The following is a 13866-nucleotide window of genomic DNA, read 5'->3' as shown; positions in this document are numbered from 1 at the left end:
TGCAAAATATACCGGAAGATGTACTAGCAACTCTCTCGTAGACATTAGAGGTGCCTCACACTGAGGGAGCCTGGGGCAACCCGAACAAGATGTAAGGTCTGCAAGGTAAGGTAAGGCCCCTCCTTCCAACCACTCCCATTGTCAGATCCAAGATCCAAGGTCCTGAACATGTACTGCTTAGACACACGACGATTGCCGGGACAGCTAATAGAAACATTCAAAAATACTGAAAGGAATAATAAAGTGGACAGTAACTTATTTACGTTAAACGAAACCAGACAAGAAATAATGAATTGAAACTAGAACTGGTGAGATACAACACATCCCACTGTGGGAACGTCTTCACATACATGATATGTGACACAAGGAATAAACTGCCACCAGAAAGAAGTTGTGAACAGCAGCAGTGTGGAAGAGATTAAAAAAAAGCTAGACAGAATCATTAGGACACTGAATGCACAGTAAAACCTGCTCCTTCTTAGCACACGATGTCTCCTCGGATGGACTAAAAAGTCTTTGAGACATCCTAATCCTTGTAACTCCCTCTTCCCCCTAGGGAACTCCGACCTCTACGGGGGAGAATGCCCGACCTAACTTATTCTTGAATCTCAGTTTCAGAAGTCCTTCCACGCAAGGAATGTATCCTCTGAACATTCTATGGATCCCTCAAGATTTTCCTTTGGCCCAGAGGAGTATCCTATTGTTTAAAAATTTTCAAATTAACTTCAGGGACTTAAAGAGTTTGAAGGTCGAATCACAGGAAGAACTTTGAGCCTCATGAAATGGCGATGGTTTATGGTCATCTGCTGCTGCAACATTTTGGCTCCTATTATATCCTATGGATTCTTGTCTTCGTATCCTACACCACGGGGGTCTTCACTCATATCTCATTTACATGTATCTATGTCAAATTAAAAATGATCTTACCATCACAGTCAATATACAATAAAATTGTGCACACTTTTTTCAGTAGGTTCACTTGAGTTTGACTCAGAAATTTAATTTCAATTTAGTTTCCTTTCTTGTCCTAATTGCTTCTCTTCTTTATTCTAATTACCTTTTCCAACATAGGTTCCAGCTTTGCTCATAATAATAATAATAATAATAATATAATAATAATATAATAATAATAATAATAATAATATTTTATACAAGAATCGGCGTACGAAGGACCTCCTGATGAAGAACAACCCATCCCCGCCCGTAGGAGACCCCCTAAAGCAGTCCAACGTTGTCTACTGATACGTATGCCCCGCCCAAGGATGCCCTGGGATTTACATCGGCATGACGACGATGCGCCTGTCTAAAAGGATCTCCTGCCACGCCCAGGAGGGAGCCATTAGGCAGCACGCCCTTGCAGTACACCAGCAATCATCGGGAGAGCCCCTGACCCACGACGTTTGCGCCTCCTAGAAGCGCTGCTTATACTCGAGCAAAAGCCTACCACTCAAGAAGTGTTCCTGATACCGACGTAAGTGAGGAGGACTTCGCCCCCCCCCCCCCCCCCCCCCCCCCACCCCCCCCCCCCCCCCTCCCCCAACGATAGTACCAGAGCGCATGAAACAAACACCGGACGTGAAGCACATTATCAGAATAACACCAGGGTTACGTCCACTCAGGTAGAAGCCAATCAAGAGGCTCCTAGTTGATACCCCCCACCTGAGAAGGTCTGCAAGACTCGTAAACGCTCGCCGTAAGAGTCACCTTCCCAAGAACCAATGAAAACTCGACCTGCCGGAGAGGTTTTCTATACCGAACTCGAGAGACCGCAACAACCCAATAATAATAATAATAATAATAATAATAATAATAATAATAATAATAATAATAATAATAATACGTAGCAACTATCTGACAAAACCTAATTTATATTTTATTTCAGAACCCTCTCTTTCGATACATTGTTATCACTACGAATCATAGTCAATTTCCCCAGTCCAGAAATCCCAAGATCCCTGAAAGGAACCTAGAAAAACTAGAGGCTGAAGTTGCTCTAGGACTCATATAAAAGTGTGTGATCCTAGAACGGCGACACTAGTAAGAGAGTGATGGACTCCTAAGGAGGCAGGATGCAACCCGGAACCCCACACTATAAATACCACCCAGTCGATTGGAGGACTGTGATAAAGCATTTATTTATATATATAATATAATAATAATAATAATAATAATAATAATAATAATAATAATAATAATAATAATAATAATAATAATAACTACCTAGAGGAGACAAACACCATCCCCCACCAACAGAAAGGCTGCAGAAGGAAGTGTAGGGCACAAAAGACCAGCTCCGATAGACAAAATGTAATGAAGAACAGTAGGAGAAGGAAAACCAACCTAAGCATGGCATGGATAGACTATAAGAAAGCCTTCGACATGATACCACACACATGGCTAATAGAATGCCTGATTATGGGGCAGAGGAACATACCATCAGCTTCCTCAAAATACAATGCGCAACTGGAATACAATACTTACAAGCTCTGGAATAAGACTAGCAGAGGTTAATATCAGGAGAGGGATCTTCCAGGGCGACTCACTGTCCCCACTACTCTTCGTAGTAGCCATGATTCCCATGACAAAAGTACTACAGAAGATGGATGCCGGGTACCAACTCAAGAGAAGAGGCAACAAAATCAACCATATGATGTTCATGGACGACATCAAGCAGTATGGTAAGAGCATCAAGGAAATAGATACCCTAATCCAGACTGTAAGGATTGTATCTGGGGACATCAGGATGGAGTTTGGAATAGAAAAATGCGCCTTAGTCAACATACAAAAGGGCAAAGTAACGAGAACTGAAGGGATAAAGCTACCAGATGGAGCAACATCAAACACATAGATGAGACAGGATACAAATACCTGGGAATAAAGGAAGGAGGAGATATAAAACACCAAGAGATGAAGGACACGATCAGGAAAGAATATATGCAGAGACTCAAGGCGATACTCAAGTCAAAACTCAACGCCGGAAATATGATAAAAGCCATAAAACACATGGGCAGTGCCAGTAATCAGATACAGCGCAGGAATAGTGGAATGGACGAAGGCAGAACTCCGCAGCATAGATCAGAAAACCAGGAAACAAATGACAATACACAAAGCACTACACCCAAGAGCAAATACGGACAGACTATACATAACACGAAAGGAAGGAGGGAGAGACTACTAAGTATAGAGGACTGTGTCAACATCGAAAACAGAGCACTGGGGCAATATCTGAAAACCAGTGAAGACGAGTGGCTAAAGAGTGCATGGGAAGAAGGACTAATAAAAGTAGACGAAGACCCAGAAATATACAGAGACAGGAGAAAAGACAGAAAGAACAGAGGACTGGCACAACAAACCAATGCACGGACAATACATGAGACAGACTAAAGAACTAGCCAGCGATGACAATTGGCAATGGCTACAGAGGGGAGAGCTAAAGAAGGAAACTGAAGAATGATAACAGCGGCACAAGATCAGGCCCTAAGAACCAGATATGTTCAAAGTATGATAGACGGAAATAACATCTCTCCCATATGTAGGAAGTGCAATACGAAAAATGAAACCATAAACCACAGCAAGTGAATGCCCGGCACTTGCACAGAACCAGTACAAAAAGAGGCATGATTCAGTGGCAAAAGCCCTCCACTGGAGCCTATGCAGAAACATCAGCTACCTTGCAGTTAATAAGTGGTACGAGCACCAACCTGAAGGAGTGATAGAAAACAATCAGGCAAAGATCCTCTGGGACTATGGTATCAGAACGGATAGGGTGATACGTGCAAACAGACCAGACGTGACGTTGATTGACAAAGTCAAGAAGAAAGTATCACTCATTGATGTCGCAATACCATGGGACACCAGAGTTGAAGAGAAAGAGAGGAAAAAAATGGATAAGTATCAAGATCTGAAATAGAAATAAGAAGGATAGGGATATGCCAGTGGAAATCGTACCCATAATCATAGGAGCACTAGGCACGATCCCAAGATCCCTGAAAAGGAATCTGGAAAAAACTAGAGGCTGAAGTAGCTCCGGGCCTCATGCAGAAGAGTGTGATCCTAGAAACGGCACACATAGTAAGAAAAGTGATGGACTCCTAAGGAGCAGGATGCAACCCGGAACCCCACACTATAAATACCACCCAGTCGAATTGGAGGACTGTGATAGAGCAAAAAAAAAAAAAAAAAAAAAAAAAAATAATAATAATAATAATAATAATACAGGAAAACACGCAGCCCTTCTCTGATAGAACCTCCTGAATTGTATTGATTTTAAAAGCCTTCCTTTCTTTCAGTGTTTTCTCATCCTTGCGAATCATATTCAATTTCCTCCTTCCAAATTCGACAGAAAACTCTCAGTTTTCTTTCGTAGAAGATTCATTCCTCAGCGTCAGAGACAAACTGAGGCTCCAACTTCGAAAGAGGAGAAGAGAAGAAGAAAACAGAAGAGAACTCGCCAGGAATTCCTCCTCCCCTCCTCCTCCTCCCCTCCTCCATCCTCGAGCTGATACTGTTTCTACCATGTCCATTTCGAATAACCCAGCTTCTGAAAAAGTACCTCTTCCCAGCAAAACCCAAAAACTAATGATATCTATAAATCCAGTAATCAGACCTAAAGTGCCATCCGTGAAATGGAAATGAACACAAGATTATCAGGCAAGCAGACACCAAATCTTGGTCATCAATCGTGTCTGAAACGCGACCAGAAACTGAAGTCCTGTAAAATGGCAATGGATGACGAGTTTCTAATTTTAGTGTTTAAAACTTAAGAGTGACTGATGGGGATGGAATCAGTCACGGTCAACTTTTAAAGAGAAGATTTACAATATTGATAAGAGCCTCGGACAGTGGTTTTTATCAGCGTGCATAGGGGTGGTAAATACACTTAGATTTTTGTGATGGGCAATTGCACCACACAAGCGTCAAATAAACAACTGGATAACAATAATATAGATACATATGTCTATGCATTCACACATTTGTATATAACTATACATTATATATATATATATATATATATATATATATAATATATATATATATATATACAATATATAAACACACACACACACACACACACACACAAACATATATATAGATATATATATATATATATATATATATATATATATATATATATATATATATACATACATATATTATATACATATATATATATATATATATATATATATATATATATATATGTATATGTACTATGTATATGATATATATATATATATATATATATATATATATATATATATATATATATATATATATATATATCACATGTAAATACGTATGTGTGTGTGTGAAAGGAAAGGAATTCTGAAGCTACAACCTTACCTCTTCTCGCAGCCTGAATAATAAGCAACAGCTCGACGTACCTGGAAATAAAAGAGAATATTGGTTAGATTATCTTTAAGGATAAAATATGGCGAAGAGGAGGTTCTTTCATTGGAAAACAGAACTAGTTTTAAAAGTTCAAAAAAACTCCTTAAGTAAAAAAAAAACGAAACGAAATAGAGAAACTAATTACCATTAATTAAAATCTGAATTGGAAGCGAATTTAGTTTTCTTCTCTTCGATCACCGGCTCCCTTTTACTCTTTTCCTCTTTTGTATTTTTCTTCTTATTCTCTCATTTCTCTCCTTTTCCTTTATTTAACATTTTTTCTCTATTTTCTTTTCAATACTTTGAAATTCATCTTTACGTTCTTCCACTGCTTCGGGTAAAGGGAGATAAAAGTGATACAGGAATCTGTCTTCATGGATCTGGGATTGATCTTCTCTACATCTTCCCTCCTGAGGAGGTGGGATTTCTCCGTGAAAATATATTTCTTTTGAGAGAGAGAGAGAGAGAGAGAGAGAGAGAGAGAGAGAGAGAGAGAGAGAGAGAGAGATCCATCTCTCAATGCCAGGTTACAAGTTGAAAAAGTTGCAGGGCCGATATGCAATGAATACCTAGTTTTCTTAACTCCGTTATGTCAATGAAACAAATAGACTCATAATTAATTAATATATAAATAATACGAGAAATAAATAATAAGAGCATTTCGATATTACAAAAGATAATATCACAACCATTACATTTGAGAGTATCTCCTGCTATTACCAATAAATACTAATATTACAACCATTACATCTGGGAAGGCATCCACTTTCACGTACAATCACACTAGCAAAACTACCTCCAGAATCGCTCCCATATCCGGAGGTTTTTATATACGAATATGAGGAAGGTTTCCGCTTTCCCAAACATTCACGAGAGACTTTTGAAAGAAGAAAAAAAGAACCGTATCCATGAAGGTTTTTTGTAAGAATAGCCTAACTCCAACTGGATGACACTACTATTAGCACCCATTATCGCTTTCCCTTGTAGCTGGTGGAGGTAACGCAAACCAAACCAGAATTGCTACAAAAAATATATAAATAAAAATAACAAAAAGTAAAATAAATAAATAAATAATTTCACGTATGACATCCTCTTTTCCTACCCCTTTTCCAATCTCTTCCGAGTGATTCTTCTTCTTAATAAAAGAGATTGGAGCCTCTGACTCACCTTCAATTTAACTAATGGGGAATGAGTGAACTTTGAACGGTAATAATAACAGTAATAATAATATTTCAACTTGAGCTCAGAACATATATATAGACGAGGAGGAAGTCATAATTTTTTGTCATGAATATGGTTCATACTCAAAGATCCAAAGAGATTAGAGAGAGAGAGAGAGAGAGAGAGAGAGAGAGAGAGAGAGAGAGAGAGAAATTAAAAACCTATAAAGTCATTACAAGTGAAATTGCCATATGAACAAACATGGACTGGTTCCAAGGATGCCCCAGACTTTACAAATTCTTTCCGTTCCAGATTTCCTAGCTCTCTTGCTTTGAAGTATTTTGTTGAATACTCTGAAACGATGGACCCAATAAGCCAAGAACGAGTCTTCCACAGGGAGAGAGAATGTATTCCTCATACTGGTGGCTGTGAGTTCTGCTTTTCATTGCCTTCTACACAACAAGAGCAGAAGCCGACAAAAATTTGATGTCTTCAACTTCTTCGATGTTTCCAACACAAGGCTTCTGAAACAATTGGAAGTACAGGATTTAAAACTGTCCAGAAGGCTGAATGACATTAATAGTCAGTCACACGCTTACAAAATTTATATTTCTTGTCAAAAGGGAACCTTTATATATATATATATATATATATATATATATATATATATTATATATATATATATATATATATATATATATATATTATATAAAGGGACTTTCAGGTATAAAGGGACTTTCAGGGCTAAATCGTGAAGTAACATTACGTGTAATAAATTTATGTAGCTATAGTGCCCTCAACAACATTATATAATTGAATACGGTATCCTAACATCAGATCATAATTTTGTTAAATAACATAATATTCTCTGGGAGGGATAACAACTATATATCTATTTTTAATAAATGTGGAATCCCTCGTAGGATCTACTCCCGTTTGAAAATCAGGATTCATTTATTTCCTGATAATTAATTTTAGTGGTGTTCTCTTTCTCTCTCTCCTTTTAACTTCCCCTTCCCCTCGCAATTAGTTTTGATTCCAGGCTTCCAATTCGAGGGACAATCATTATTTCTAATCCCTAATAGGCGAACATCTCTGAGGGAAACCTTTCATGCATCACTGGGGCAGAACGACTGAGCGACAGGTCTGTATGAGAGAGAGAGAGAGAGAGAGAGAGAGAGAGAGAGAGAGAGAGAATCACCCTGCTCTCCGATTCAGTACCATTACTAAATTGCAAAAAAACATTTCACGTGAATGCTGTGAATCCAAAGTAAAAAAAAATTTGAAACCCTAAAATGCTTAAAATTCACCTTGATATTGAACTGTTAACAGCTTGAAAAAAAAGCATTTAGCTGAATAACAAAACTTAACAAACAAGATACACAAGTTAATCAACAATTAGTTTCTAAAAACATTACCTTACAGGTTGCCTTGATTAAACGCTAAGGTTTCTTCACAAAGTTAACAAAAACTATTTTTTTAATATGAACAACTTTAATTGAATCTGAGTTATGAGGAGGTTTTGTTGGGTTTGAAGTTTTCAAAGAACCTCAACACTACAGTATAAAACACGTCATCAACACATATTGCCAATTTATTGCAAACCTGTCACCAACATGTTGACAACAAGTCGACGGCCGTCAGTGGAGAACGATGAAAACTACGTAGTATAATTATGGGTTTATAAACAAGCCAATTTACTAAGACATTCTCTCTCTCTCTCTCTCTCTCTCTCTCTCTCTCTCTCTCTCTCTCTCTCTCTCTCTGTCTCTCTCTCTCTCACGACACGACTCAAAAAGTCTATAATAATCTGCCAAGGAACGGTCATACCAAAACCATCTAGTGTCACACGAACACGTTTCCAGATGTTAATTCATCTGAGTGTCTATGACAACATTTATTAGTGTCATTCCTCCCTAAATTTATTATACCATACATGCAAAAAGCCATAGTCACACTACCCAATAAATTACTTTCATCTTAAATAATTTATTGAATCCAGAGTCCTGAAGGACACTTAGAGAGTAAATCATAAGATTTAGTTTTCTTTCCTTCGCAAAAACAGGACAAAAATCCTTTCATTTCGTAATACCCAAAACAAAAAGACTCTAATTAAGGGTTTCCAGCTGTTTCCTTTTTCTCTGGTTATCCTATGAGGCTTGCAACACACACATACACATACACAAGAGGCCCTTGCTTCGGAAAATTAAAAACTGCTTCTGGTTCCGAGAGAGAGAGAGAGAGAGAGAGAGAGCATTACTAAGGCAGAGTCCTTCTTATAAAAATGTATTATTATTTTGTTTATCGGAGATAGAATGAGCCATTACCTCAAGTCAAAAACACACTTTGCTAATTGATTAAAAATAAATGTATAAATAAACGGAAAAGCATAAGTAAATATTTTGTTCTAATCATTTTGTTCTAATTTAATACTATAACTTCACACTACAGGTTCTGAGAAACCTTCTATTTTTGACCTCGGAAAACAATTTGTGTCATCTTACAAGAAACGCGCGATGGAGACCCTGAGGAAGTTAAAAGTGAATAGAACAGAACGGGGAACATATGAGGCCATTCATCCCTGGAGGTAAAATTGATAATAAGGTGGGAAAGGTGTAATAGAAGGGAAACCTTCTCCAGTTGCACTAAGAAACAATTGTTAGGAGCGAGTGGAAAGTCAGATGGAAGAAAGAGAATATGAACGGAGGTACAGTCAAAGGAATGAAATGGTTGCAGCTAGGGACCGAAGGGTCGCTGACTCAGCCTTTAGTAATGCCTACAGTTCACCATGTGAGGTGCACTGACAGCAATAACCCCAACCCCAATCCCCCTACGGAGGGTTATGCAAAGACTGAAGAATGGAAAGGGGAATGGAAGGAAGGAGAGCAGGCTAAATAAAAGGGGGTGCAGTTACGGACCGAATGTACGTTGCATAAAAGCCTTAGTATTTCCTACAGTGCGCCACGTGAGACGCAATGACGGCAATAGACCACTACCGCGAAGTGCCACTGTTGATGATGAATGTCAGCTGAATTAAATTCTGTTCTCTATATTTTCCTAACATTTTAAATCCTATCGAAGAAGCATCCTTCGTTTACACGATCTACTTTTTTTTCTTTTTTTTTACGAGCTGACTGCTCTTTGGCCCTTCTGTTATCTGAGTCTCTGCCACGTCATTTTTCTTATTATTTCTTCTTCGGATTCCAGTCTGGCGTCGGTCCTGACTTCAGAAAAGTCCAACTTTCCCAGCGACACCAATTTAGAAAAAAAAAATTTTAACCGCCTTTTGTTCAGCTGCAAATAATTCAAGTTCTTTCTTTGGAGAGAGAGAGAGAGAGAGAGAGAGAGAGAGAGAGAGAGAGAGAGAGAGAGAGAGAGAGAGATTGTATGAAAGCAAGTTTTTTGAAAGCGTCTAGATGTTTAATTAAACATTCCAACTGCAAAGTTTGAAGAGAGAGAGAGAGAAAAAAAACTACTACATTTGACCTTTCTGAGAAATTACAAGATGCGTGGAAGACTTCTGAAGAATAATTAGCGTTTTCTTTATTGTCAAGTTTTCTCGGGGCGTAATTATTAGGAAAGAACAAAAATAAATAACAAATCAATAAATAAAGCGATGGAAATGTAGTAAATCATTAAAATAGAAGGAGAATTTTTTTAAGGAAGTAATTCACTGCATCGTCGTTGGAACTTTCGCGGTTCCAACTGCAGACATCCTCTGAAAGGAACCTGTTCTTCCACAGTCATCCGATACCTGTCAGATTCAAGTATTTCATAAGAGGTGGAACAGATCATGCCTCGCCATCATAGCCAAGTGGGTCATCGCTTTATACCTTTGAGGCTAAGATAATACAGATCAAAGGTTCCAAATTAATTTTGAAAACTACAAAAAAACTGAAGAATAACGCCAAATCATAGCTACTTCCCACTCTACGTTGAAACCAACCTTGCTGGCACGGGAGCTGAGAATCGACGATGAACACGTGCTCTTCAGCTATCGTAACAATGAACACAGTGTTCTTGAACAATAAACAAGGTTTTTTTTCAATTATCGAAACAGTGAAACAACACTTTTCGTAAGTTCTCCAGATAATACACTCAGTATTTTACCCAAAACCCCGAAAGTGTAGCCACCAAAGGCCCACCGTGTGCACAATATCTGGAGCCCGCCACAATTCGGCAATCCTCCGCATAAGTCTTTCCGTGGTTGTATGAAACATTTCGAGTATCGCCAAAGTATATTTTCCCCCTTCGCTGCGTCACACACACACTCACATACACACACACACACACACACACAAATTATGCTGAATTTGAAGTTGTTCCTTCTCAGAAAGCAAAGTCTTTGTTGAAAAATATTTATACGTTACAGTTCATTTACGTTAGATAAAACTTCCATGAGTAAATTTATTGTAATTCTGAAATTTTATGAAGTAATACTACGTTTTAATATTTGTTAGATAGGATCTAGTAACTTGGATAAGAGCGGGGAAAGCAATTGGACAGAAAAAAATAAAAACTGAAACCTCAAAAAATACCTAAAAATTCAAAGGGACGAAGACCAAACTCAAAGCTCTACCAAGATTATCACATACAAATAGGCAGAAGAAGAAGAGGAAGACAAGATGGTAAACAGTGGAAGGAAGACACAGCGAGGCATCTTTCGTTTAATAAATATTCCAGTCCAAAATCTAATTTAGGTAAGGGTCCATTTACGTCCTCCTGACCTTCAACACCAAAATAAATGAGGAAAGACTGAAATTGCTGTTAAAAGCTAACTTGAGGAGACATGTCGATAGATTTCATGAATGAGGTCAATACTATGGATGAAAATATACCTTGAGATGAATGAAGGATTTTGTGATGTGATAAAAATTTCAAAAAATTAAGAAAATGCTATGGATGTATAATACTTTGAGATTAATGAAGGAATTTATAATTTTGATAATACAATCAAGAACCATCTCTCTCTCTCTCGGAGAGAAAGAATGAACGACATCCCAACATAACAGATTACTTCATTTGAGTGATCTCGGTTCCTTCCTTTCCCAATTCGTTCGAGACTATTTCTTTTCCATGATTCTTTCTATTATTTTCCTTCTTTCCCTTCAGCGAGAAACCTTAAAAAATATGTGAGAGAGAGAGAAGAAGAGAGAGAGAGAGAGAAGGGAGAGAGAGAGAGAGAGAGAGAGAGCACTGGATACCTTGACCAGCTACAATCAGGTCTATGGGAGGAGGTAACCTTCCAGGTAACGAAATTTTGACAGTGCAGCAAGACCTCGGGAGAAATTTAAAAGGAGGCAGTCTCAAAAGTTCTTGACTGTGAGGTCACTGGGATTATTTCTGCTGTTGCTTCATTGCCTATTGTCTTTCAAATTCTTCTGAAGAAACATAGTTGTTTTCAATATGTTTTACGTTTTATTTTATGTCTTTCCTCTTGCATCTAAATGTCGAGATCTTTCTTGAGCTTAAATAAGGAAAGCATGAAGACTAAGACTTTTCTTCTTTTTCTTCTTCTTCTTCTCGAAACTTTGTTAAACTTGACTCCTCCTCCTCCTCCACCTCCAAGTCTTCCCAACTTTTCTTTCCTTTCCAGGGAGAAAGATTTATCTTCTGCCATGGGAAGGCAGCGTGGCGCTTTCTCTCTTATGGTATTTAATCTCTCTCTCTAGTTTACTGGGATTTCTTAGGTCTATGTTCACACGACTACTAACAAGGGAACTTAATAAGTAAGGTTATAAGCAGCTCAGCCTACTGTAAAGCGCTAGTAGTCTACAGGCCTACAGAGAGAGAGAGAGAGAGAGAGAGAGAGAGAGAGAGAGAGATGAGAGAGAGAGAGAGAATTTCAACAGCTGCAACCAACATTATTTATGTAAGATAGCTATTGATTTAATTTAAGAAACCACAAGACTTTTACCCTAGAACAGTTTTATTTTTTCAAAACAGAGGTTTAACACGTTAAAAACTGTTTGCCTGGAGGTTTTATCGAAAAAACCTTAATATTAGAAACCCTCACTGACTTTAAAATATTGCACACTGTTTAAGTTGAGGCTCCTGGAACGCTCTCCACGGGTTATTTCACCTCAATAAGGATTTGGCGATTTTTAACTTCACCTTCCATTACCGTTGTTTTCTGTTAACTGCCTCGTCTCCCATAATGGGAGGACGTCGACATGTTAGAACATTAATGCAAACAAGGATTTATAATCTGGTTGCAACCTGCCAAATGATTCCTTTTTAACTGTAGACAAGTAAAAATAATAATCATTACTTCATTTCTTAAGCCTCTTTTTCCTTCCCACTTCTTATAAAAATGAGAGAGAGAGAGAGAGAGAGAGAGAGAGAGAGAGAGAGAGAGAGAGAGAGAGAGAGGAATACGATAATTTTTTTTTACTTTGATGAAAAAGACTCCGACAATTGTTACCAATCGTCTCTCTCTCTCTCTCTCTCTCTCTCTCTCTCTCTCTCTCTTGTTTGTCAATAATTCCAGCCAGATGTTTCTGTCGAAATCAGTTCGCAAATATTGTCATGACAAACTCGATGAAGACAAAGACGACAATGGGATTTAAATCCCCAGTTGAACAGCGAGAAACTAATCCCATAGGATTTATAATCCTTCTTTTTGGTATTGGTCTCTTTACTGGCAAGTAGAGGCCAATCTTTTTTTTTATTTATTTTTTTCAGACGTACGAATTCATGTTGAACCTTATTTCTATAAAGCATCTTCTTGGTTTTCCTCCCTCTCGCTTAGAATTGTTACTCTTCCTCCTCCTCCTCTAGAATGAGGTCTTTGAAGGAATAATTAGCCTCCCGATTTTTCTTCTCCTGATGAGAAGGAAGGAGGCCTCATTAGCTTTCCTTCTTCCTTAGAATAATAATATTGCCTCGTTAGTCGTCCCCTCACTTCCTTATGAAGACTTTCTTCCTTAGTGCAAATGAGGCCGCTATTCTATCGAAAAGGCAACACCGGCATCTGAGGCTTCATGAATTGGGGAGAGTTTTTGGGAATTCGTTTTGGAGGCCCACTTCCGCGACCGCCGAATTTATATAAGGTCGGAAGCTACTTGTTACTGATATTTCTTTTAAGCACCTGTTAATTTCGAAAGAAACTGGTTTATGAAATTACTAAGCAATCATCTCTGAAGTTTCTTACGACTGACTGATGAAGTTTCTAAGCAAAGTTTTAAGAAGTTTCTAAGCACTGATTGATGAAGTTTTTAAACATTGAATTATGAAGTTTATAAGCAACGGTTTATGAAGATTCTAAGTATTAACTAATTAAATTTCTAAGCAATGATTGATGAAGTTTCTAAG

The sequence above is a fragment of the Macrobrachium nipponense genome, chromosome 25, assembly GCF_015104395.2.
Source record: "Macrobrachium nipponense isolate FS-2020 chromosome 25, ASM1510439v2, whole genome shotgun sequence".
Classification (NCBI taxonomy): Eukaryota; Metazoa; Arthropoda; class Malacostraca; order Decapoda; family Palaemonidae; genus Macrobrachium; species Macrobrachium nipponense.
This window is presented reverse-complemented; position numbering follows the sequence as displayed.